This window comes from Pteropus alecto, unplaced genomic scaffold (assembly GCF_000325575.1).
Source record: "Pteropus alecto unplaced genomic scaffold, ASM32557v1 scaffold76, whole genome shotgun sequence".
Classification (NCBI taxonomy): Eukaryota; Metazoa; Chordata; class Mammalia; order Chiroptera; family Pteropodidae; genus Pteropus; species Pteropus alecto.
Window position 1 is genome coordinate 11,076,690 of NW_006443138.1, and position 23,362 is coordinate 11,100,051.

The 23,362-nt window shown below is 33.3% G+C and overlaps 1 protein-coding gene and 1 pseudogene across 4 annotated transcripts in view; both read right to left on the reverse strand.

The window, feature by feature from the left end:
- The window catches only part of KCNC2 (potassium voltage-gated channel subfamily C member 2), a 172,896-nt gene that overhangs the window by 123,397 nt on the left and 26,137 nt on the right, over positions 1-23,362 (reverse strand). The window lies entirely within an intron of this gene.
- Positions 9,952-10,070, reverse strand: LOC112472514 (annotated as a pseudogene).

Genomic DNA, 23,362 nt, shown 5'->3' on the forward strand with positions numbered 1-23,362 from the left:
ATGTGTTTTGTGTCTATTTTTAAAAAGACACTACAATAAAAATAAACTAAAACAGAATAAGTTTCATTCCCATTTATTACTGTTATATGAGATGGCAAACCTACATATTTGGGTATCAACAAGACCATATCATTAAAGGTTGTAGGTACTTCCATAAATTAGGTCTCTTGTTACAGAGATTAATGGACAATTAAATATCTTAAAGCATAAACTCAGGATTGTTTTTGCTTTCAAAAAGAGCCGTGATGGCAATAATAATAAATATTATGTAGAACTTTATATTTTCAGAGTTAAATCAAAGTATTAAATCTAAAATATTTTTGTAAACATCTATGGGTTTATTTCGACAAACACACTTTAAAAATGTAAATGACATTTACTCAAGTAGAAACTAATTTCACCCAAAGCCAAATGGGAAACTACTTTCGAGTTGTAGTCCAAAAATGAATATTTCAAAGACATGAAAATAGTCAGTCAAATAGAGCACTCCGATATCTTGTAAATGAAAAAATTCACTTTATCCAACATCAGGGTCTTTTGCAGAATAAAGTTCTTTGAAGTTTAATGACAGGAAATTGAGGCGTCCCAATTTCTACATAGTGAAGAGTTTTATTGCCATATTCTGCTCCAGCAATGCAAGGAAAAAATACATATATATATATTACTTCTAATCGAAGGTAAAATTTATGGTCTGGTAAGTTCTAACAATCTAGAACTGCCAAATACAGTTAGGCAGATTGGCCACTGCCCAGTTCTGGAAATTTCACATGTACTTGAATGTGAATTGTACCTGCCCCACCCCCTTCAGGAGTCATACAATACTGCTCCTAACTAGAGAATATGTTTTTCCTCTAAATTTTCTTACTAGGATCAGCCTTATTCCCCTATCCATGGTGTATTATTACAGGATCTTAAAGTGTGTACGTGGATGGGGGAAGCATTGGCAATGCAGAAGCAACGATCAGGCAGAAATATGAAAACATGCAGAAGAAGAGAAGTGATACCATTTATAGAACTGAAAGTGTGCTTATAATATCCCTAACATGTACATCATCCATTCATCAAGCAACAGTGATTGGACCCACCATGAGCAGAGTGCTTTATAAAGTTCTATTGAGATTATAAAAAATAAATAAATAAACACATTAGTCATGTTCTCATTCTCTACTAGAGACTGAATGTGTGCGTACCGGCAAAATTCATATATTGAAACCTAATCCTCAATGAGATTGTATTTGGAAATGAGATTTTGGGGAGATGATTAGGTCATGAAGACTCCATTCTTATGACTGGAATTAGTGCCCTTATTAAAGAGACCCGAGAATGCTCCTTTGCCCCTTCTGCTATGTGAGGTCATAGTTAGAAGAAAGCTGTCTATAAAATGGGACTCAGGCTCTCACTAAATCTGCCGGCACCATAATCTTTGACTCGTTAGCCTCTACAACTGTGAGAATTAATTTCTATCACTCATAAGCCACCAAGTCTGATAATTTTTTTATAGCAGCCCAAACAGACTAACAGATTAAGACATTTTCTCAGTCTCTCTCTCTCAGTCTCTCTCTCTCTCTCTCTCTCTCTCTCTCTCTCTCTCTCTCTCTCTCATTCTTTCTCTCTCCATGTGGATGAGTCTTTCCATATGGCCAAGTTTTGACTGATCGAGTTTACTCTGTCCCAAAAATAAGCTTTTTCTGGGAAAAAAAAAGTTAATCATATAAATATCCTTCTAAAATTTATTAAATGCCCTTCCCAGCTTCTTTGACAGAATACTTGATCTCAGTTTCTTCATTTATAAATTATATGGGCTATATGGACTCCAAGGCCTGATTTTTGAGTTCTTCTAAAAGATCAGAGTTGTTTCTTTTAATCTAGATAATGACTTTTTTCCATGACATGCTGAAGACATTAGCTCAGGGTCCGCTCAGGATTTCTGAGACACTTTGCTAGTTCACAAAATGGCACCTGATGGCTACGCCTTTGGAATTATCAGACGACTTTTTATTTTTGTTCTTCTCTTGCTGTCAGACTATCACAGGCTATGTCTCACTATGCTGAACCTCATTACATCTCTTCGCTCGGACTGATTTCTCACCTTAAATCACATGCAGACTTAAAATCAGACAATCGAGCCTGCTAAAACTCTATAAAAAGAAGCTACCCCTGTGAAACATTTAATTGTGAGGAGAGAGAACAGACTTAGAGACATCTGTGTTGTCGTTACTTGTCATGAGAAAACCTCTTTCTCCCTTTGTTTTGCCTTTGTTTTTCAGAAGAGGTAGCTTCACCCTCTCTTTCTACTTGCGGGCTAGTGGAAGGGAATATTTCCAGTTCCACGAGCAGCCCCCACCTGGGACATTCATGTGAGAGGAGTATTTTACTAGAGATTTAAAAGGCATAACATATTTAGTCTTCATTTCCTGTACTTACGAGTAGGAAGATCTCTCCTCTTATAATTTGTCCTCACAGAGCAGATCTATTTGATTGGTTGTAAATGTGGATCTGCAGGTTCAGACCTGACTCTCTCACCCTACACAGGCAAATCTAAGCATACGAGTCAGTATTAAGTTAGGGGAAGATGGCATGCTCCATTTGCCTCAAAGTCTACAACTGGTACTACAGCTTTCCCAGAAACCCCACAAGGGGAGAGACTGGAGATACGGAGGGTAAAAGAAGAAAAGGAGGTGGTGGTGTCATCGTGTGCTTTTCTATGAATTAATAAAGCTAATATTTATTCTCTCTTTGTCTGTCGTTCCTTGTATATTTAGCTCCCTTGACCAAGAACCTCAAAGGCAAAAGGACTGATAGGGCACCTCCAGGTAAAAGAGATATTACTGTAAAATCATTAAAGGGAATAAAGAGTTGTTGAGAGAAACCTATTGTTTCAAATGGGATTCCTAAGCTGAAAGTCAACCAGATGGTGAAAAAGAATACTTCTCATTTGGAACAAATACATTTAAGTTTCTGTACATTAATAATTTGTTTTAATACCAGCCACTTACAGTGATTTTGAGCAATAAATATATCATTAAGCACACATATTTTTATCAATTGTTAAACTTTAAAAATATGAGATATTTTTGAATAATCCGTGTAAAAAATATATCTATTGCTACTTACTCGTTCCAACCATTTTTGTTCCTTTTGTTTTTAAAGCTAATGATGTAATCTTGAATGCAATTTAGAAAATCTCACCGCTACACTTGGAGACTAACTTCAATGATTTGAAAGGTAGAAACTATGTGAAAGGAAAGATGAGTAATTTTGCTGAAATCTAAAAATTTGAAATGCTGTGTTAATGTTAAAACACAGTTTTTCTAGACTTTCTGTTAGGTAGGCTTGTACTATTGTGATGCCATTTCAAAACTATCATGAGACACTGCAAAGATTGCAGCTGCTGCTGTAAAACAAACCCCCAGCTGTTCTAAAACTACCATGGAGGAAATCCCACACTCCCCAGTTTTTGAAATTTGCAAGAACAATATGAAAGAAAGGACAGAGAATGGTCCCAGAACAATATCCCTTATGAACTCTCAAAACTCTCTTTAAAGAGTAACCTTTAATATATAACTTAAATTTCCTTTTGTATGACGAGGTTTTCTTTGGTCATTTCAGGAAAATACAGACACAGCATCTGATCATCATTCGCCTCATATTTATGTTTTCATTGTTTTTTTTCCTGTATATTTTCAGTGAGAGAATGGTTTGGACTTTATGTAATTCTCAGGTGTATGTATTGGCCTTATGTTCCCTCAGCCCAGCCTAACATACCACAATTTAAAACCAGATTTAATTCACTTCATTTTTTTTCACAATAAATCGGCATCCATGACTCTGGTTATATTATCATATAAATATTTTTGGATGTCACAAGTCAAATTGTACCCTCAGCCCCACACATATTATGACACATTTTACAGTGTGCACTAACTAGAAAATACCAGTTCTTAAAAACCATTTGGATTTCTGATCCTTTACCAATAGCCACTGTTTCTGCAGGGTTTCACTTAATGCATCTGGGCATAACTATTTATCCTTAACTGGAATGCATTCATTCCTCTGAGCTAAAGTGCTGCCAGGTAGAATTTTGGTAACAGGCTGCCAGGAATCTCCAAGAAAGACATGAATGTTCTCTGAGAAAGTAAATCACAGTCCCTTCAGCACTGACCTGTAGCAACTGCTGCTTTATCCCTCCTCCCAAATCTATTTTTATCTATGAAAATAGCCAATAGTATGGCACCTGGAGTTTTCTATGTATTATTCATAGATCAAAAATGGTTGAAATAAAAGTACCTTCATCTGCATGAATTATTCAAAATAGAATTAATATTTGCCAGATATTCATTAATATTTTGAAAGCCCATTTTAAAAAAATTAGTCAATTTTTCAATTATGTGTTTCCCAAACTTCATCACGAAGGGATCCACCAACCTACTGCAGTTATACCCATTGTTCTTAGGCCAAGCCATGGCTGCTACACATATTTAAATTCTTATTTCATTTCTTAGTGTTTCTAACTTGGTGAGGTCAAGATAGTGATCTTATACATTTCCCTAGTAATGTCTCACAAATGCATGAGACCCATTTACGAAAAAACCTAAGAGAAACTGAAGGAAGGAGATCTATATTATTTTCTTTGTATCTGATAAGATGTGTTTAGAATAACTACCTTTTAATGACTCTTTTCCTGTATGTTATCAGTAGCCTAAAGAGAAAATCTTAATAGACCTACAACAAGTAAAGAGATTTTTTATTAGTAATTTTTAAAACTCTCCCTGCCTAAAGAAAACCCAGTCTACATATTTCCACTAGTGAATTCCACCAAAAATTTAAAGAATAGCAATCCTTCACAAACTATTCCAAAAAATAGAAGAGGAGGAAATACTTTTCAATTAATTCTGTGAAACCATTATTACCTTGATACCAAAACCAGGAAAAGTCATTACAAAATAAACTACAGAACAGTATCCCATATGAATTTAGATGTTACAAAAAAAAAATCCTAAACAAAATAGTAACCTAAGTTGAACAAAATATAAAAAGGATTTATCTTAGCAATACAAGGCTAGATTAGTCAATGTAATATATTATAATAATTAAATATAAGACAAAAACTACATGGTCATCTTAACTAATGTAGAAAAAGTCATTTGGCAAAATTCAAAATTCTTATGACAAAAAAATACACTCAAAAAATCTAGGAATAGAAGGGAACTTCCTCATCCTGATAAAGGGCATGTAAAAAGAAAGAAAAGAAAGAAAAGAAAAGAAAAGAAAAGAAAAGAGAAGAGAAGAGAAGAGAAGAGAAGAGAAGAGAAGAGAAGAGAAGAGAAGAGAAGAGAAGAGAAGAGAAGAGAAGAGAAGAGAAGAGAAGAGAAGAGAAGAGAAGAGAAGAGAAGAGAAGAGAAGAGAAGAGAAGAGAAGAGAAGAGAAGAGAAGAGAAGAGAAGAGAAGAGAAGAGAAGAGAAGAGAAGAGAAGAGAAGAGAAGAGAAGAGAAGAGAAGAGAAGAGAAGAGAAGAGAAGAGAAGAGAAGAGAAGAGAAGAGAAGAGAAGAGAAGAGAAGAGAAGAGAAGAGAAGAGAAGAGAAGAGAAGAGAAGAGAAGAGAAGAGAAGAGAAGAGAAAAGAAAGAAAGAAAGAAAGAAAGAAAGAAAAAGAAAGAAAGGAAAGAAAGAAAAGAAGAAAAAAAAAACAGCTAGCTTCATACTTAACGGCAGAGCCTAAGATCAGGAACAAAGTCTAACACCAGGAACAAGAAGAATGTCCACTCTTGCCACTTGTAGCCAACATTGTACTGGAAATTCTAACCAGAGAAATTATTCAAGAAAAAGAAATTATAGCCATCGAAATTGGAAAGGAAGACTATTTCTCTTTGCAGATGTCATGATCATGATGACAAGAAAACCACCAAAAAATAAGTTATAACTCGTAAACAATTTTAACAAATTTACGGGATGCAAGATAAATATGGCAAATTAACTATATTTCTGTACTCTAGCAATTAATAAGCCAAAATAAAATTAAGGAAACAATATCATTTAAAATAGCATTAAAAACACTTAGGAATAAATTTAGTAAAAGAAGTGCAAGATTGGTACATTGATAATTACAAATATTTTTAAAAGAAATAGAAATCTCTGAATTTATGGAAAGATAACCCAGGTTCAGGACTGGAAGACTTAATATTACTAAGATGACAATAGTTCTCGATCAGTTTACAGACTAACAAAATCCCTATCAAAATACTAGTAGCCTTTTTTACGGGCATTGACAAGCTGATACTAAAATTCATCTGAAAATTCAAGTGACTTAGGAAAGCCAAAACAATTTTGAGAAAAAAAAAAGTTGGAGGACTCGCTTCTGAACTACATAACTTGGCACGATACTATAATAATCAAGACAGTATCATATTAGCACAAGAACATATATATATTGATTTTGATAAGAGTGTTAAAACTATTCAATTAGAGAAATAATTGTTCTTTCAACAAGTAGTGCTGGGATTTGCACATGCAAAAGAGAAATTTAGTCCTTTAACTTGGATCATACACAAAATTAACTCCAAATAGATACTAGATCTAAATGAAAGAATTAAATATTAAAAGTCTAAAAGAAAACATAGGAGTAAATCTTTATGATCTCGGGTGAAGTAATGGCTTCTTAGATACTATACAAGTACACAGAACAGTGCCTGGCAAATAGTTGAGCCTTGTTTCTTTATTTTTTTTAATTTAATTAAACAAGATTTGTCTTTTAACTGCAATATATTCAAATAACATGTCTGAGATATTTTGTTTTAGGTCTACCATCTTGCCATTTTCTTCCTCTTTTTCCCACTACTTCTTTGTTCCTTAATTCTTCTTTCCTGCCCTCTTTTGGATTAATCAGGTTTTTTAAAAATTATTCTGTTTACAGTTATTTATGTTTTAGTTATGCATTTTGGTACGACTTAATGGTAAACCCTCAAGTTTATAATATGCCTCATATACCTTAAATTATTATTTTTACCTCTTCCCAAATAATTCGAGAACCTTAAACTGTATGGCACCATTTCCCACCTCCTGTCCTTTGTGGTATTATGGTCCTGTTTTACTTTTACACAAGTTAGAAACCCTACAATGCATATTTATCATTGTGGCTTCAGGCAATGTTCTTTTATATTTACCCACTTCCAGGTCTCTTCATGCTTTCCTGCAGTTCAGTGCTTACTTTCTGAAATATTTTTCTTCAGTATAAAGAACTTCCTTTAGTATCGTTTGCATTGCTGGTATGCTGGTATGCTGAATATGCTCAGCTTTTTTTAAATCTATAAAGATATTTGCTTTCTTGAATTTTTGAAGGATAGTTTCACTGAATATAGAATTCTAAGTAAGCAGGTTTTTGTTTTCCATCATACTCTAAAGGTGTTATTTGTCTTCTGTCTTCCATAGTCTGTTAAAATGTGAACAATTCTGTTACTCCATTCAAGGCAATGTCTCTTTTCCCTGGGTGCTTTTAAGAACTTCTTTTTATCTGTAATCATCAGCAATTTGAATATTATGTGCCTAGGTGTGTTTCATCTTTCCACTTCAAGTTCTCTGAACTTCTCGAACTTGAATTTTATCAATTTTGGAAAATTCTAAGCCACTATCACTTTACATATTGTTCTCTTCATTCATTCATTTCCCTCACTCTAGTTTCCCAAGATTTACACCATTTGGTTATGCCCCAAATATCTCTTAAGTTTTTTTTCTTATTTGTTTTTTTTCTCCTCTGTGTTTCAGTTTGTTGTTTGTTGATCTGCCTTTTGATTTCACTAAACCTGTGTTCTGATGTCTCTGGCCTATTGTTAGTCCAACCTAATGAGTTCTCGATTTTAGCATTAGTAGAATATCCATTTGAGTCTCTCTGATAGTTTGAATGTCTATATGAAATTATCCATTTTTTAAAAATTATCTGCTTACCTTACCATTTGGATTATCTGTGTGTCTACTTCCATTGTCTTTTTTTCTCTTGAATTTTTGGTCTCTTCACTTGTTTTTTAAGTTTTCATTTATATATTAAATACTGTGTATTAAAAATATATATTATATATATTATATATATATACATACGAAGTTGAGAATTTTTCTCCCCAGAGCAAATTCATACTTTTCAGGGTTAGGCAGATAGTTTAAGGGGCTAATCCAATAAGATATTGCAATAGATCAAGAATACTTTGCATTTTCTGTGCAATAAAACATCTCTGGATTTAAATTTCTAAGCATGAGACCCTGTAGAACCTTTGTTTCAGACATCTCCTAGCAGGATTTTGTTGTTATCAGCAATGAGAGAGTGTATGACACTTCACTCTGCTTTTCCAGCCCAAAATGAATCTTAATTTTACAAATATACTTTTTATCATTAAACCATTAAATTCTCACAAAAACCCTGAGATAATTACTATTGTCATTCTGTTTGACCTGTTAGGAAACTGAACCACAGAGTGAGTAAGAAACTTTCCCAAAGTCACTCATCAATTAGTGGCAGAACTGACGTTCGAACCAAGGAAGGTTAGATCTAGAGACCATGCCCATAACCACTACATACTTGTACTGCCTTTTGTAAATATTCTAAATGTTCAAAAGTGGGAATTGGTTAAATAAATGATGCAGTTTTCTATGAAATATTATGTTGCCATTAAAATTACCATGTAGATATATAATCAAGCATATGAAATATACAAGTGTGTGTATATTATTAAGAAAAAGGAGAAATAAAACTGTATTATATTATGATTTGATTTTTGTAAAATACAAAACTAGTATGTGCACTTCCGTATAAGTGTGGTAAAGATGTGTGAACATATGAAAAATACAAAACAATAAACATTCAAATAGTAATGGTGGTTATCAGCAGGCATATGGTTCTAGGTGAATTTTTACTGTATTCTTATTTTTATTTTTTCCTTTTGTTTCTATTTCACAAAAGCATGGAATACTTATTTAATTTCTTCACTTGTAAATTAAAATCTATTTAGTAAATACCACAAAAAGTAAATTGCTGGATTAAAAATAATCCTGCATTTTTCTCAAAAATATAAAATAAAATTTCCTTATGGGTTACATTTTTCTCTTTAGATATAATGATTACAAGGTAAGAGTTATTCATAAATATAATGCATTAAAAGAAAATCATAGGTAAATGCTAGAATGACAGAATGAGAAAACTGCACAGAGAAAATAACCTTGAGGTTAACATATGTAAAAATGCATGAATTTTAAAATAAATAATAAAGGTTTGTAACTAGAGTCACCTTAGCAGAGTGGTCTTTCTTCCACTGAACTGAGTTGTAACTGATGCATTGTATGTATTTAAACAGCTTTATGCTTTTGGCTCTTATATTTTTTCAAAAGTACAGCTAAGAAAGATTGAGTTATTAAATCATTCATTCCACCAAATAAATTTTTTATTATTTTCATTTTTTAAATCCTCTTTTTACATATATCTCCTATTTTATAATAGAATTTAATCATGGTTGTATATATGACAGTATCTCAGATTTTCTGACTCCCTGATGGCCTTTAATCTATAATGCATAAAAAAGTTATGTTAAATCCTCAATTATCATTTCTAATTTTACTTTAATCTCTGCATTTATCTTCCATATTAGAATGATAACTCTTTGCTAAAAAATGTATAATATGAGACTGCTAAAGACCAAAATGAGATCCATATTCAAGTAATTTGGAATTACCCTTCCAAAAATCTAATCTTTTCTTGCTGTTCATCATTTGCTCTGACAAAAATGAATGCAGCTTATTTTTTTATAAAAAATGATTTGCGAAAAACTGAAAGGCATGGCCGTGTTGGGCAAAGCAATCAAGCATTGGAAGAAAAAAATCTATTATTTTTTATTTTTAGGCGAGGCAATTTTTGGTTGACCTCACAGATTGGAAGGACCTTGTCAGTTTACGATCCCTTACTTTTCTACTTTTTATACCTACAGCACCTGATCTTCCTAGGTGGTCTCCCATCCAAGTACTAACCAGGCCCAACCCTGCTTAGTTTCCGAGATCAGATGGGATCGGGCTTGTTCATGGTAGCGTGGCCATAGACTAAGATTTTTAAATCTCAGTTTTGAATATTTACTATATGTCAGTCTAGTTGGTGTACACAGTAAATATATTCTGTAAGAATATAAGCATAATGGATTATTTATTAAGCACTTGTCTATTTGCCAGGCATTATTCCTTTACTAAAGCAAAATAAAAGCTAACATGTATCACCATATAGAGAATTAGAGAAGGTGATTGCTCAACATCATAAAGAAATTGAAAAGTGGTGATGCCTGGCAGTAAACCCAGAGTTGGTGTAATTGCTATGCCATATAATTATCAATTGCATGGTTTCCATAGACCAGTAAGTTTCATATAAATGTATTAGAAAAAATAAAATTAGGCGAAAATTGAACAAAACACAATTGTTTTCAGAATCACAAATGATAAATATAATCTTTTGGTTTTCTTTTATTTTGACAACTGTATTTTCTGTTTCTGACTAAGACCATATTGGCAGAAGGAAGATAATTGCTCATATATAAAATAATTCATTCCCTCATCAAACTTATTCCCAAATAATTTTGTAATCAGTAGGTGTTGTAAATAGCATATCAGCCTATGATTATCTAGAAAATGGAATCTGTTCAAGTATATTTAATATAGCCAAAGTAAATATTAAAATCTGTTCAATATTCTGGAAACAAAGTTAACACAATTTTCAATTAAAGATTTTCTTACTTGGTTTAGGCTATAGCTATGACTATTTGTAAAGATTTGCTCACAAATATAACCCAAATAGTCAGACTAACAGAAAGACTTCCCTTTGTAAAATGTCAGATACATGATATTTTTAATCATCAATGTTCCCTTGAGATAGGTGCCAAAAAAAAAAAGAGGAAACATTTTTTGTCAAAGTTATCTCTCCCCTAGACAATTAATTTACTACATATAGTCTCTCTTTCTGAAACCCAGAGACAAATGCAATAATAAATAAATTATAGTAATTAAAAATATCTTTCAATAATAAAGCTAGTTGAGCCTGCCTTTGTCTGAGGCCTTGATAGTTTTTCCCAGGTAAATCTCTTTCCTAGCAACTGGCACAGTGCCTGGCACATGGTGAGCACTGAACAAAAATATTTTTTAATAAATAGATGAATCATCGACTATCACAAAATAGATACAAACTGCAACTCTGAAAAATAGTTGAATTAATAATCATCAATGAAATAGCTTAACTTATTCAAAATTTATAGCAAGAACTTCAATTATGTTCCATTACTAGTGATAAAATAATGTCATTTAGGATACAAGATAAAAATTCTCTCTTTTAAAATTTATGAAATCAAAAGATATGTACGTAATTTTCTTAACCAACTAAATTTCATTTGTACTTTTTCTTCACTGAGCATCAAGGTAAAAAAAATCATTCAGAAGGACTCTTAACCAATACAATTGGTTTCAGGGTATTTTCATTTCCTCATCTCTTGAGTTTCATTTTTAACCTTTAGTATGTACTTAATATTTCCCAACAAAAAGGTCATTTTAAAGAGAGTAATTTTTTATTATAGATTTTCATCAAATTTAGGTTAAATACTATTTTTCTCATAGCTGTAATATTTTTCCAACCTGGTTTCTTAATTTAATCAGGATATCAAAATGATAGCAAATGAATATTCTAGATCATTAATTAAACTTCATTAGAACTCTCAAATATTATTACATACATGGCTAAATTGTCATAAAATGGGTGCTGATACATAAAACTAATTTTTCTAATGTTCTTGAATATAATAATTAGATGACTATCTTAATCACTCTTGATGCTATCTATGACACATGGATTCTTGAGTCAATATGAGAGAGAGAGCAGAAAAAAACTATCTTCTCTTGCCTCATTCTCACCAGAGGAGAGATGGCAATTTTGCAGTACTATTATGTAGTCTGAAAACGTCTCCTATTGAGACACAATGAATTTTCCTTGATATAGTACACATGTTGGCTCTGGTTCACTCAGATATAAAAGTGGTCATTTAAATCAAGCCTTCACTTGGAGTTTGAATCCCTCAAAGTTCTTCCATTCTCCTGTTCTTGATATTTATTGGTATATGTCTTCTCAGTTGTTGGAAAATAAAGTTTATTCCTGGCAGAAACCCACTAATATTTGGTTATTTATTATAAAAGGATTCAAAAAGAATTCTCTCATTTGAGTTGTCAACATATTTCCCTATTGGTTCTATTGAATTAACTGTGGTTGTGTACACATTGCTGATCTGTGTGAATGTCTATGTATTTGACCTGGTTGAAAAGATAGCAGAGAAGAAAAAGGTTGGAAAAAAGAAATGAATATCAGATTAATTCCTCCAAGCTGGAGATAGCTGGAATAAAGAAGTGCAAAAAAAACAGAGAGGCTGTAGTATTCAGGTGCAGAGGAAACTTCTTCCTGCCTGCCATCTAGAACTACCAGGAAAACAGCAAGAGAGGACAACCAGGCAAGTGAGAAGCAGAGGAGAGCCTGTGTACCTGAAGGCCAGTGAAGACCACAGCACTGGACATCTCAGCCAGAACCCTAAAATGAAATTACACCTTCACACAAGGCTGGGCCTAGAGTGAGATGAATGAGGCACTCGCCTCGAGCACAAAATGAAAGATCAATTCAACATACATGTACTAAAGGTTGATGACTTATAGAAGTTCTGTCAATATAATTCTAGGGTCTGCCTCTCTCAAATAATCTCTTATCCCAAAAGATTAAATAAGTTAAAAAATGGTTAAACTGTAAGTTAAAATAAGATAAATATCATTAGGGAATTATAAATCCCTATGGGGCTCAATAAAGAGATTTCATCTCTGGGAAATTGTATCTAGGGATTACATCATTGGTGGTATATTCTACATAGTTTCAGTCTTCCCCAGGACACAGAAAAATTGAATGTCCGTTTCTTATTTGGTTGATGGGCTCAAGGGACTATTTCTGGCCAGTGAATTGTAAGAGCAGAGATGTTTGTTAATTCCAGGCCAGAGCATTTAATTGCTAATGTAAGACTCTGCACAGCTCTCTTTCTTCCCCTCTGGCATCTAAGAAACTGGCTTTGAAACAGAAGAGCTACAATTAATAGGACTTCTCTGCTACCCCACAAAGTCCATGTTATATGAACAGGAAATAAAACTTTGCATTTAAAGTCTCTAAAACTTTGGTATTTCATTTTACTGTGGCATAACATAGCCTATCCTGAGTGAAATGACATCTAGTTTAAGTGTTCAAAAGCAGTTTATGAAGAAGGTTGCCAGATAAAATTCGAAAACTCCCAGTTGAATTTGAATTTCAATAAACAATTTAAAAAAAAAAGAGCACATCTATCCCATGCCATATATGGGACATACTTATCCTAAATAATTATTCATTGTTTATCTGAAATTCAAATTTGATTGGACCTCCTGTGTTTTTACTTAATAAATTTTACAAACTTATTTATGAAGGCAGTGGTATCTGAGACAAATTTTAAATCATTAATAGAATTTTGACATGTAGGAAAAAAATAAGTAAATTCTCAGCCAAAGACCAAAAAGTACAGGAGAATATACAAAGATTAGAATGTCTATCTTAACTGAAGTACTGTATACCTGGAATGGCAGGTACCTGTACATTTCGCTATTTCCTAGGGTTCCATTACCTGATATTACTATCATTATTCTACATGCTTGTCCTAAGCACTATCACTATGCCAGCCCTTCCTCTCATCCAAGGTGGAATGGGACTGAAAAGGTAGTTTGATATGTAACTCATTTCTATAACCTCATCCCTGGTGAAAGCCACCATCTCTTGAATCACCAGGAAAACAGCAAGATTGCAAGTATTCTTACAATAGCCACCTAACCTTGATTCAGCCCTTGTTCTCATCCTTACAATGTATTTCAACAAAGCGACCACAGTGACCATTTTAAAACAGAAGCCAGGTAATGTTATTCTTCTGCTCAAAATGTTTCAATGGCTTCTATCTGACCCAGAGTTAAAGTCAAAGGCCTTACAATGATTGGCCTACAGGCCCTACAACATCACATGTTCTGCACATCTCTGACTTTATTTACTACTCCTCCTTTCTCACCCTGTACCAGCCAAATGGCCTCCCTGATGTTCCTGAAGTGCACCGGGCACACTCCCAGCATGAAACCTTTGCACTTGTTCTTGTTTCTACCTGAAAACACTTTCCTCTATTTTTTTGCACAGCTTGCTACCTTACTTCCTTCAAGCCTCCGCTTAAATATTACCTTTCCAATGAAGCTTTTTCCTGATGGCTATGACACTGCAACCCTCACCTCTTATCAAGTATTTTTCTCTATACTTTCAACACTATGTAATATACAATATATTTAATCATTCATTTACTTACTGTTTACTCTCCCAACAAAATGTAAACTCCACCAGTTTAATTTTAGGCACTACATTTTCTTATTCGTAAGATTTCAAAAGTAAATCTTGTGATCATTTATCTTTAAGAAAAAAACATAGGGGGAAAGCTTCATGATGTTGAACATGTCAATGATTTTTTGGATATGACACCAAAAGCACAGGAAAAAATAGATAAGTTGGACTTCATCAAAATTAAAAACTTTTGTGCATCAAAAGAAACTCAACAGAGTGAAAAGGCACCCCACAGAAGGAAGGAAAATATTTTCAGTCATATACCTGACATGGGAATGACATCAGAATATATGAAGAACTTCTATAAGTCATCAAAAAAAAAAACAAACAACCTAACCAAAAAAAAAAAAAAAATTCCATAAAGAACTCAAAGACATTCCTCCGAAGAAATATAAATGACCAATAATCACATGAAAAGATGTTCACCATTACTAGTCATTAGAGAAGTGCAGATCAGAACTACAAGACATCACTTCACACTCATTTAAAATAGTTGTTTAAAAAAGTAAGTGTTGGAAAGAATGTAGAAAAATTGGGAACCTTGTGCTTTGCTGGTGGGAATGTAGAATTATGCACCTGCTGTGAAAAAGGTATGATGAATACTCAAAAAATTAAACACAGAATCACCATATAATTCAGGGATTCCACTTTTGGATATAAATCCAAAAGAATCAAAAGCAAGGATTTGAACAGATATTTATACACCCATGTTTATAACAGCATTATTCACAAAAGCCAAATATGGAAGCAACCCAAGTGCCTATCAATAGATGAATGAACAAACAAAATGCAGTACATACATATAATGAATATTATTCAGGCTAAAAAGGGAAGGCAACTTTGACATATGCTAAACATGAATTTTACGCTGAGTGAAATAAGCTATCACACAAAAAAAACAAATATTGTATTATTCCTCTTAACATGAGATTCTTAGAGTAGCTAAAGTCATAGAGAAAAAAAGTTTAATGGTGGTTAAGGGCTAGAGCAAGAAGGGAATGAGATGTTAGTGTTTCATGGGTATAGAGTTTCAGTTGGGAAAGATGAAAATATTCTAGAGATAGATGGTAGTGATAGTTACACAACAATGCGATTATATTTAATAGATAAAACTGTATACTTAAATATTATTAAAATGGTAAATTTTATATTATATATATTTTACCACTATAGAAAAGATAAGCTGATTTACACTCTTTATAGCTTCCAATTAAAATGCCCTCTTAAAAAGAAATTGGTAATAGCTCTATATACTGAAGAAAAAGAATACAATATACCATATCCCATGGCGCTGTCCATTAGTTGTCATCTTGGTGAGAAAGATAAGAATCAAGAGATTTGCTCCATTCTTCCTCTCCACTCCTGTTCACACTCATCTCTCTTCATTGAGAAAACCCTCTAAGCCCTAACAATGTTTTAATAATCATGTAGCAATCTTTCTTCCTGATAAGTTCTCTTTTTCTCAGTAATTTTATGTTACAAGCTTTTAATATCCTCTCAAATATCCTATTCGACTTCTCACCTCCTACTTCATTATAAAAACCAAGGCCTCAGACATGAAATGGCTCATCTCTGGCCCATTTAAAATTTTATCTAACATTTAAATCTAATACTACCCGATTATCTTTATTCTCAGAGGAAGTATGATTCTTATGCTATTCATTAACACTTTCACCTATATTCACTCATTCATTTAAGGAAATATTAATTGAGAGCCTAATCTGAATCATTTCATTTTCTGCCTTTTCCTTGACCCATTTCAAACACTTTTTTTTTTTTTAGTTTCTTGCTCTCTCCTGGCTTTGAATACATTCAAGTTATATCCAAACTCAAATAATATCCTCCCTTGAAACCAAAAATCCACAATTCTCTGAATCTGCAACTTCTTACTAGAACCCTATCTTCCACTTTCCTTTCTTAGGCAATTTCCTTGAAACAATATTTTATACTAGACTTTCCAATTTCCTTTCATCCCACTGACACTTCAGCTCACTGGAATATGGAATCTTCCCTTATAGAAATTGTTCATTTAAAAGTTATCAATAATCACCATGTTGACAAATTGACTAGATACTTTTCAGGCCTCATATTACTGCACTTCTAGGCTGTACACGTTATGCTGGCCTTTGTTTGGATTCCTTAGAAATGTTTTACTCCAATAGTTTGATATTTCTTCTATGACCATATCTTACCTCCATGGCCACTTTACCTCAGGCAACTTTGTGACTCCCCCTCTGCCCACTCTCCACATTTTATTGTCTCATAGAGTTATACACTTGATGTACTAGTCTTATTATTCTCCATGCTTGTCTTAGGCCATCTAATCCACGCCAGTCCTTCCTCTCATCTGAGCTTCAGGCATATATTTAAATGCTTTATGGACACATGCATCTGAATGTCGCACAAACATCTCAAATTCAACATGCCTAAACTGTACTTACCATCTGTCTATTATGATCTCAATCTCAATTAATGACACCTGACACTCAGACCAAAACCTGGGTGTCAAGTAACTCTCTCTCTTTCACCCTCTACATAATCACTTAGACATCGTGTTAAGATTATGTGCTAAATACATCTTAAATCTAAGTCCCTTTTTCATATTTAGTTGCATTGCCTTAATTGAAATAATCATCATAAGCCCCATAAATCACTTGTGGATCCTCCTAACTCCTTATTGCCATTCTTGCCTTAATTTCTATAAACCTATCCTTCTCACTAAAGAGTGATCTATTGATCTGATCAGACTGTGTCTTTCCCCTGGTTTAGTTAACAATGAATCACTATCATCTCAACTTCAGAAACAGAATGATTCATTTCAAATGATATTTTAAATTTTTAGAATCTCTTTGGAGACTAATTTAGCAATTCTGTTAAAGGCCATTAAAATGTTTGTGACCTCTAAAACCAAATCCAAATCATCCTAAGAGTTTGTCCAACAAAAAGTTCAAAAGGAAAGAATATTTGCATTTTTAAATATGTCCTTATCACTACTATCTCAATAATCTCAATAATTTAATTTATAATAGTAAAAAAATCATATTGATAGAATATTGTATCTCATTAAAAATTGTAGAAAGGAAGATTGTATTAAGAAAGTGTTATGAAAGTTAAGTAAAAAATGCTCCAAATTGTTATACAGTGTGCTTCGATGTTATACCATTACGATATGGCAGCAATGAAAGCAATTGTTTTAGAGTATATTAGTTTGCTAGGGCTGTCATAAAAATATAGCACAGACTGAGTGACTTAACAGAAGCTATTGCCTCGCAATGCTGGAAGCTTAAAGTCCAAGCTAATTGTGTCAGCATAGTTGGTTTTTCCTGAAGCCTCACTCCTTAGCTTGTGATGCCTGCCTTCTCCCTATGTGTTCACATGGTCATCCTGTGTTGTCTGTGTCTTAATCTCCTCTTCTTATAGGGACACCAGTCACAGTGGATGAAGGCCCAACCTAACAACCCCATTTTAACTTAATTATGTCTTTAAAGGTCCTATCTCCAATAGTCACTTTCTGAGGTACAGGGGGTTAGGGCTTCAACATAAAAATTTGGAGAGAATGAAACTGAGCTATAATATAGGGTAATAAAATTGTAGGTGAAATCTTTTTAAAATAATTTTAAGCCTTATTAATATTAGAATCAAGTTTTGACATGAAAAACATAAAAAAAGAACTATTTTCCAAGAAAAGCTACTATGGAATGAAGTGAGAATTAAAGGGAAGATTTAATAAACTTATATTAGGTAATCTAATTTAGTAAAATCTAATGTATTTCCTACTTCCTGGAAAAAAAGGACAACAAAGAAACACTGGGAAGAGGAAATGCTATTTCATGAATAGACAGATGGTCCAGGAAATATGCCTATAATTCTATAAGCTTACTGTAGAATCTCAATAACTATTATATATTTATATAATGCAATTATATGTATCACACATTTTTTAAGAATTGTTGAATTGGAAGGAAATTTGTAAATTATACAAAGTAAGATGTTTTCAGCTGAAATCCTCAATAAGTTAAACTTGCTTAAAATATAGAGAAATTCATCTTAAATTTTATGAAAACCAGAGGAAGGAGAAGCTTCAAGGTTGGTTATCTCATCAGCTCAGCAAGGTCATTACGTGGCCAGGTTCATTCACATGTTCTGATCTAATATCCTTTGCATTCATTTCATCCTTCATCAAACAAGTTTCAGTCATCACATCAAAATATAAAGTCAAAGAAGGAAAATTAAGTTCTCATCTTGAAGTGCACTGTTTGGAAAAAGAATGTTTTCTCCAAAAATGCCCTTGGAGACTTGACCTAAAATGTCACTGTTTTATTGAAAAATTCACTGACAAGAGAAATGGGATTGTTCTTGAACCTGTCAAGCCCAGCACTATGTCTGGATGGGGGTCAGCATTATCTGAGACACATAGCTGTATACAGAGAATGATGGCTACTTGAAAAAAACTGAGATTCTCTTATGAAGAAGGAAAGTGAGGAATGGAGGTAAACAATGTTTTTTGTCTTGTATATTAACACACTAAAGGTGATATCGAGACAGATTAAATCCCTTGTTTCAGAACTCAGCGACTAGGCCTGCCATTGATGCTAATTTCTTCTTGAATGTGAAGTACTCAATGAGAATAATTGTTAATCCTCTCAACTTTCATAACATATCTTATTCCCAGGAATACATGTAGACCAGACATTAAATATTAAAGTAGTCAAAAGACTTCCACTTTCACCACAATCTCCATCTATGCTTAGTGATACAGTTCTAGATGCATCGGTCTATTGGCTCTCACTAGAAATTAGACCTTTTCAAAGAGAAATCATCTAGAAAACTAATTGATAGGGATGGCAAAACTATCTTGAAGCTCTTAGCGTAACCAACATCGATTCTTTTGGCAGGGTCACTGCTGGTGAATGCAAGGTAGAATGTTTATTTCTTAAAATTGTTTCTTGTTGACTGTTAAAATTCTTTTCAAAACTTCATTGTAAAGAGTATCCTAGATTTGGAGTCAAAAACCTCAAGTTTGAAAACTGGCTTTCCAGTTTAACAACTTTGTATACATGGAACTATTCAGAGCCTTGTAACTCCCAAGCGGGAATTTAATCAAACAAAACAATAACAATAAGGAAAGCATCCCACCTTAAAAAAAAAAAAAAAGGGTCACAGAACTGCACTGAAATAAAGTGAGATAATATATATGAAAGCATTTAGAACACAGCTTAGCATAAAGAAGATATTTCTGCCTTTGATATCAAAGGATCCAAAGTGCAAGTGTGGAGCAAGTAACTCAGAGTTAAGACAGCCATTTCATAATGATGTAAGCATTTCAGCACATCTTATTTAGACAGAGAAAAAATATCAGGTATAGCAAAGTTGTGAGATCAATGGGCTAATAGATCAGGAAATAGACACCCAGTGCATGACTATTCTATCTTTGGGCTTGAATGTTTCATCTCTATAGAAAAAAAAAAAAAAGAAGAAAATTTCACTTCAATTTTAGGTATGAAAAACAGAAATATGTACACTAAAAGAAAGAAAATAATGAAGGAATAAGAATTAAATCCCATGATTCGAAAAAGTTTCACCCACGTCTTCCAAGAATACTTGATGTAAATACTACTACATAATTAAACAATTCGATTCTAAGGTTGAATCAGAGCACTAATAAAAATTAAGCTTTCTGCAGGAAATGATACAGTATTTTATTTGTCTATAAACATTTAGAGAGTAAATAATTTTCAAAACATGAAAATCAATTGCACTTTGGAAAAAGATCACTTGTCATTTTTATCAATCTCATATTTTATCATTTTTGTTAAAATATAGAAGTGACTCTGACAGATATTTTTGAAAATGTTCCTTAAATTAGAGATCAAGAAGAAACTTACAAAACCTTAAAAATTTTTCATATGATTGGATATCAATTCCAATTAATGAGAAAAAAGATTTAAACTCAAGATGTTTTATTCCACTAGATGTACTGATCTTGGAAGCTAAGCAGGATCGAGCCTGGTTAGTACTTGGAAGGGAGACCATCTAGGAATACCAGGTGCTGTAGGCCTTTAAAAAAAATTAAAAACATAAAAGGTTAAAAGAACTCACTATAAAACTCAGCGGCTTCAAAGCTTGGTGTAATTTTTGGTAATTTTCAATGTCTTCCATAGTGCTTTCTGATAATTCATGCCTTTCTAAAAACATCAATTTCTTCACAATTCTCTGATTTATTCACACAAAATTATAGAATTGTTCTTATATTTTCTGTTCTTTTTCTAACATGTTGAAGTATAATACTTCAAAATAAATACTTGAAAAAAAAGAGCTTTAGGGAACAGTCTTCAAAAACTAAAGATAAGGAGGCTGAGTAAAGTAAGGAACTTAAAGGATTAGTTTCTAGGATTCCCATGAAAGTGGAAGACAAAACTCAAAGGTCAATTCATTTAAAATGCAACTGAGTTATGATCCCAGGTACAAGAATTGAAGACTTCATTGAATTTTAATAATTCCTCATCATTATTTAAGAATAATTAACTCTGATCACAAAGTAAACTGCTTCCCTACAACACTATTTTTCTTAACAATATTATTTTTTCAGTTTTTTCAGTGCTTAAATCATCCTTTTTCTAGTCTCTGTCTACACAGGACATAACTGCATATCTACAGCAATGTAGATATAAACAATCTTAAACCACATTATAGAGTAGCAACAATTATATTTAATACTTTTATCTCAGCCTTCGATTCCTTCCTGCTCCCACTAAGTCCATGGATCCTACCTTTCATGGCTGCTAAGGGCTCCCCACTAAAATGCTACCACCTGACCTTTCCCAAAGGCCTCTCATTCTCTGAACCATTTGAAGCCATTTAATTAATTAAAGCTTCTCCTTTCGCAGAGAAGCAACAGAGTGCAATGGTTAAAAATGCAGATTTGGTGACCTCACAGATAAGGATTCAAATACTTCTCAATGACTTTCCAGCTATGTGAACATGGGCAAGTTGTATAACCTCATCAGATCTCAATTTCTCCATCTATAAAATGGAGATCATTGTGCCAGTATCATAGTTTTATCAAAATGATTAATAATAATAATTATGTGAAGATTTAGTTCTTGGTGCTCTGCATCTCTTAAATCATTTAATCTCCATTACGAGTCTATTAGGAAAATATTATCAGATTTATTTTCAGATGAGAAAACGGAGGTAAAGGGAGGAAAAGGACCATACCCAGAGGCACACAGATGGTTATGTGATAAAGCTGGAATTCCCGCACAGGTAGTTTGACTTTCAATTCCCTGTTCCTTCCACTAAGCAACAGCTGCCTCTCAGGCATGCTTTAACAAGGTGCTGCGCGTAAGTACACAGCGCTCTGCCTGACTCGTGGGAAGTATTGAAAACGTGATACTTTTTAAGATTTGCAGTCTCTTACTTAAAATCCTGAGGGCCAGATGTATTTCAGAAGTTTTTAGATTTTTGATTTACCTTTAACAGATGTTATGTAACACCTCCAGCAGGTTCTGGGGCAGCACCCCATAATCAAGCACATTAATATTTCTGCAGCAATCAAAACATTTACACCTAGTGGGATAAAGACAACTATAAATAGTCTCACCTCACTTCAGGACAAGCTTTATTACAAATCAGTTACTAAAAAATGTTCTGTTTCCACAGGTTTTCGGATTTGGGAATTGAGGACAAGAGACTATGGGGTTATTTTGTGCTAGGCACTCTGGGTGCTAAGGACACAAGACGTCTAACAACAGTAGGACAGAATGATTATGTTATGATCCCAACCTGTTTTCCCAAAACAGATCGTTCTCAGCTTCTTACATCTTCCAGACCCTCACTGACAGTGCATTTAGCAATCGGATCATTAATTCCTGGTAGTATTTGTGGCTGAGAAGAACCCAATGGGTTGGTTACTCCTCTCAGGAGACATATTTACATGTTAACAGAGACGTTCAAAAATCACAATGAATTAACTGAAAGGAATGGCTCTACTACCAGAAGATTTGTTTTGTTTTGTTTTGTTTTTTGGCATTCTAACAAAGTAACATGTTGCAGAGATTGTGGTACCCTTCAACTCAAATATTCTCTACAGACTCCCCAGTCCTCAAATCTGAATTTGACAAATCCTTTGTGCTAAGTAGGGGCTTCTATAACCATGATGACTTCTAAAACAAATTGTGGTCTATTAAAGAAGATATCCACCATAATAAAAATATTAAGCTGTCTTTTCGGTGCCCAATCCAAAAGAATAAAAATACTATACCACTGCTTAATGCACCAAAATTATCAGTCATATTCAGGAATGAAGTACTCAGTTACTGGAAAGACCTGGATATGACAAGACCCTAGAGATAAAGGCATACTACATTTGAAATTTCTGCAAGACACTGATGTGTCTTTGAAATACTATCTACGTATGTTAGGAATTTTACATATGTTCGAAATTTTAACATAATCATTATGCTTCTTTTCAAGTTCATCCTGAAGATGGAATGATATCTCCATCTTCTCACCATAAAAGGAATGTAAGAATATAAAATGTCAGCTCTCCTGAGTTGGTCCCACAACTTTAATACCAAAAATCTGTTTTACACTGGATTTTTACTCATCAAAAAAAGTAAAGCTGCTACTATTTTTCCCAGTTAAAAGAAAAAGCCCAGATTGTCCTATAAAAAGTGATTTTGTTTTTAAGAAACCTGTAGTCCTTTGAGTTTTCTATACACTGTGTTCACTTCTACATAGGCGAAAACTGTGTGACAGTTAGGCATAAAGGGAAGTATACTAAGATGTTCAAATAGAAAAATCTTGTTTAGATTAGTGTAATGCATCTTTAACTGGCTTCCCTCCTTCCATTCTTGTTTTTCTCATATGTATTCTTCAAACTATAGCGATGATATTTCTAAAATGTAAAATGGATTCTGTCGCTCGCT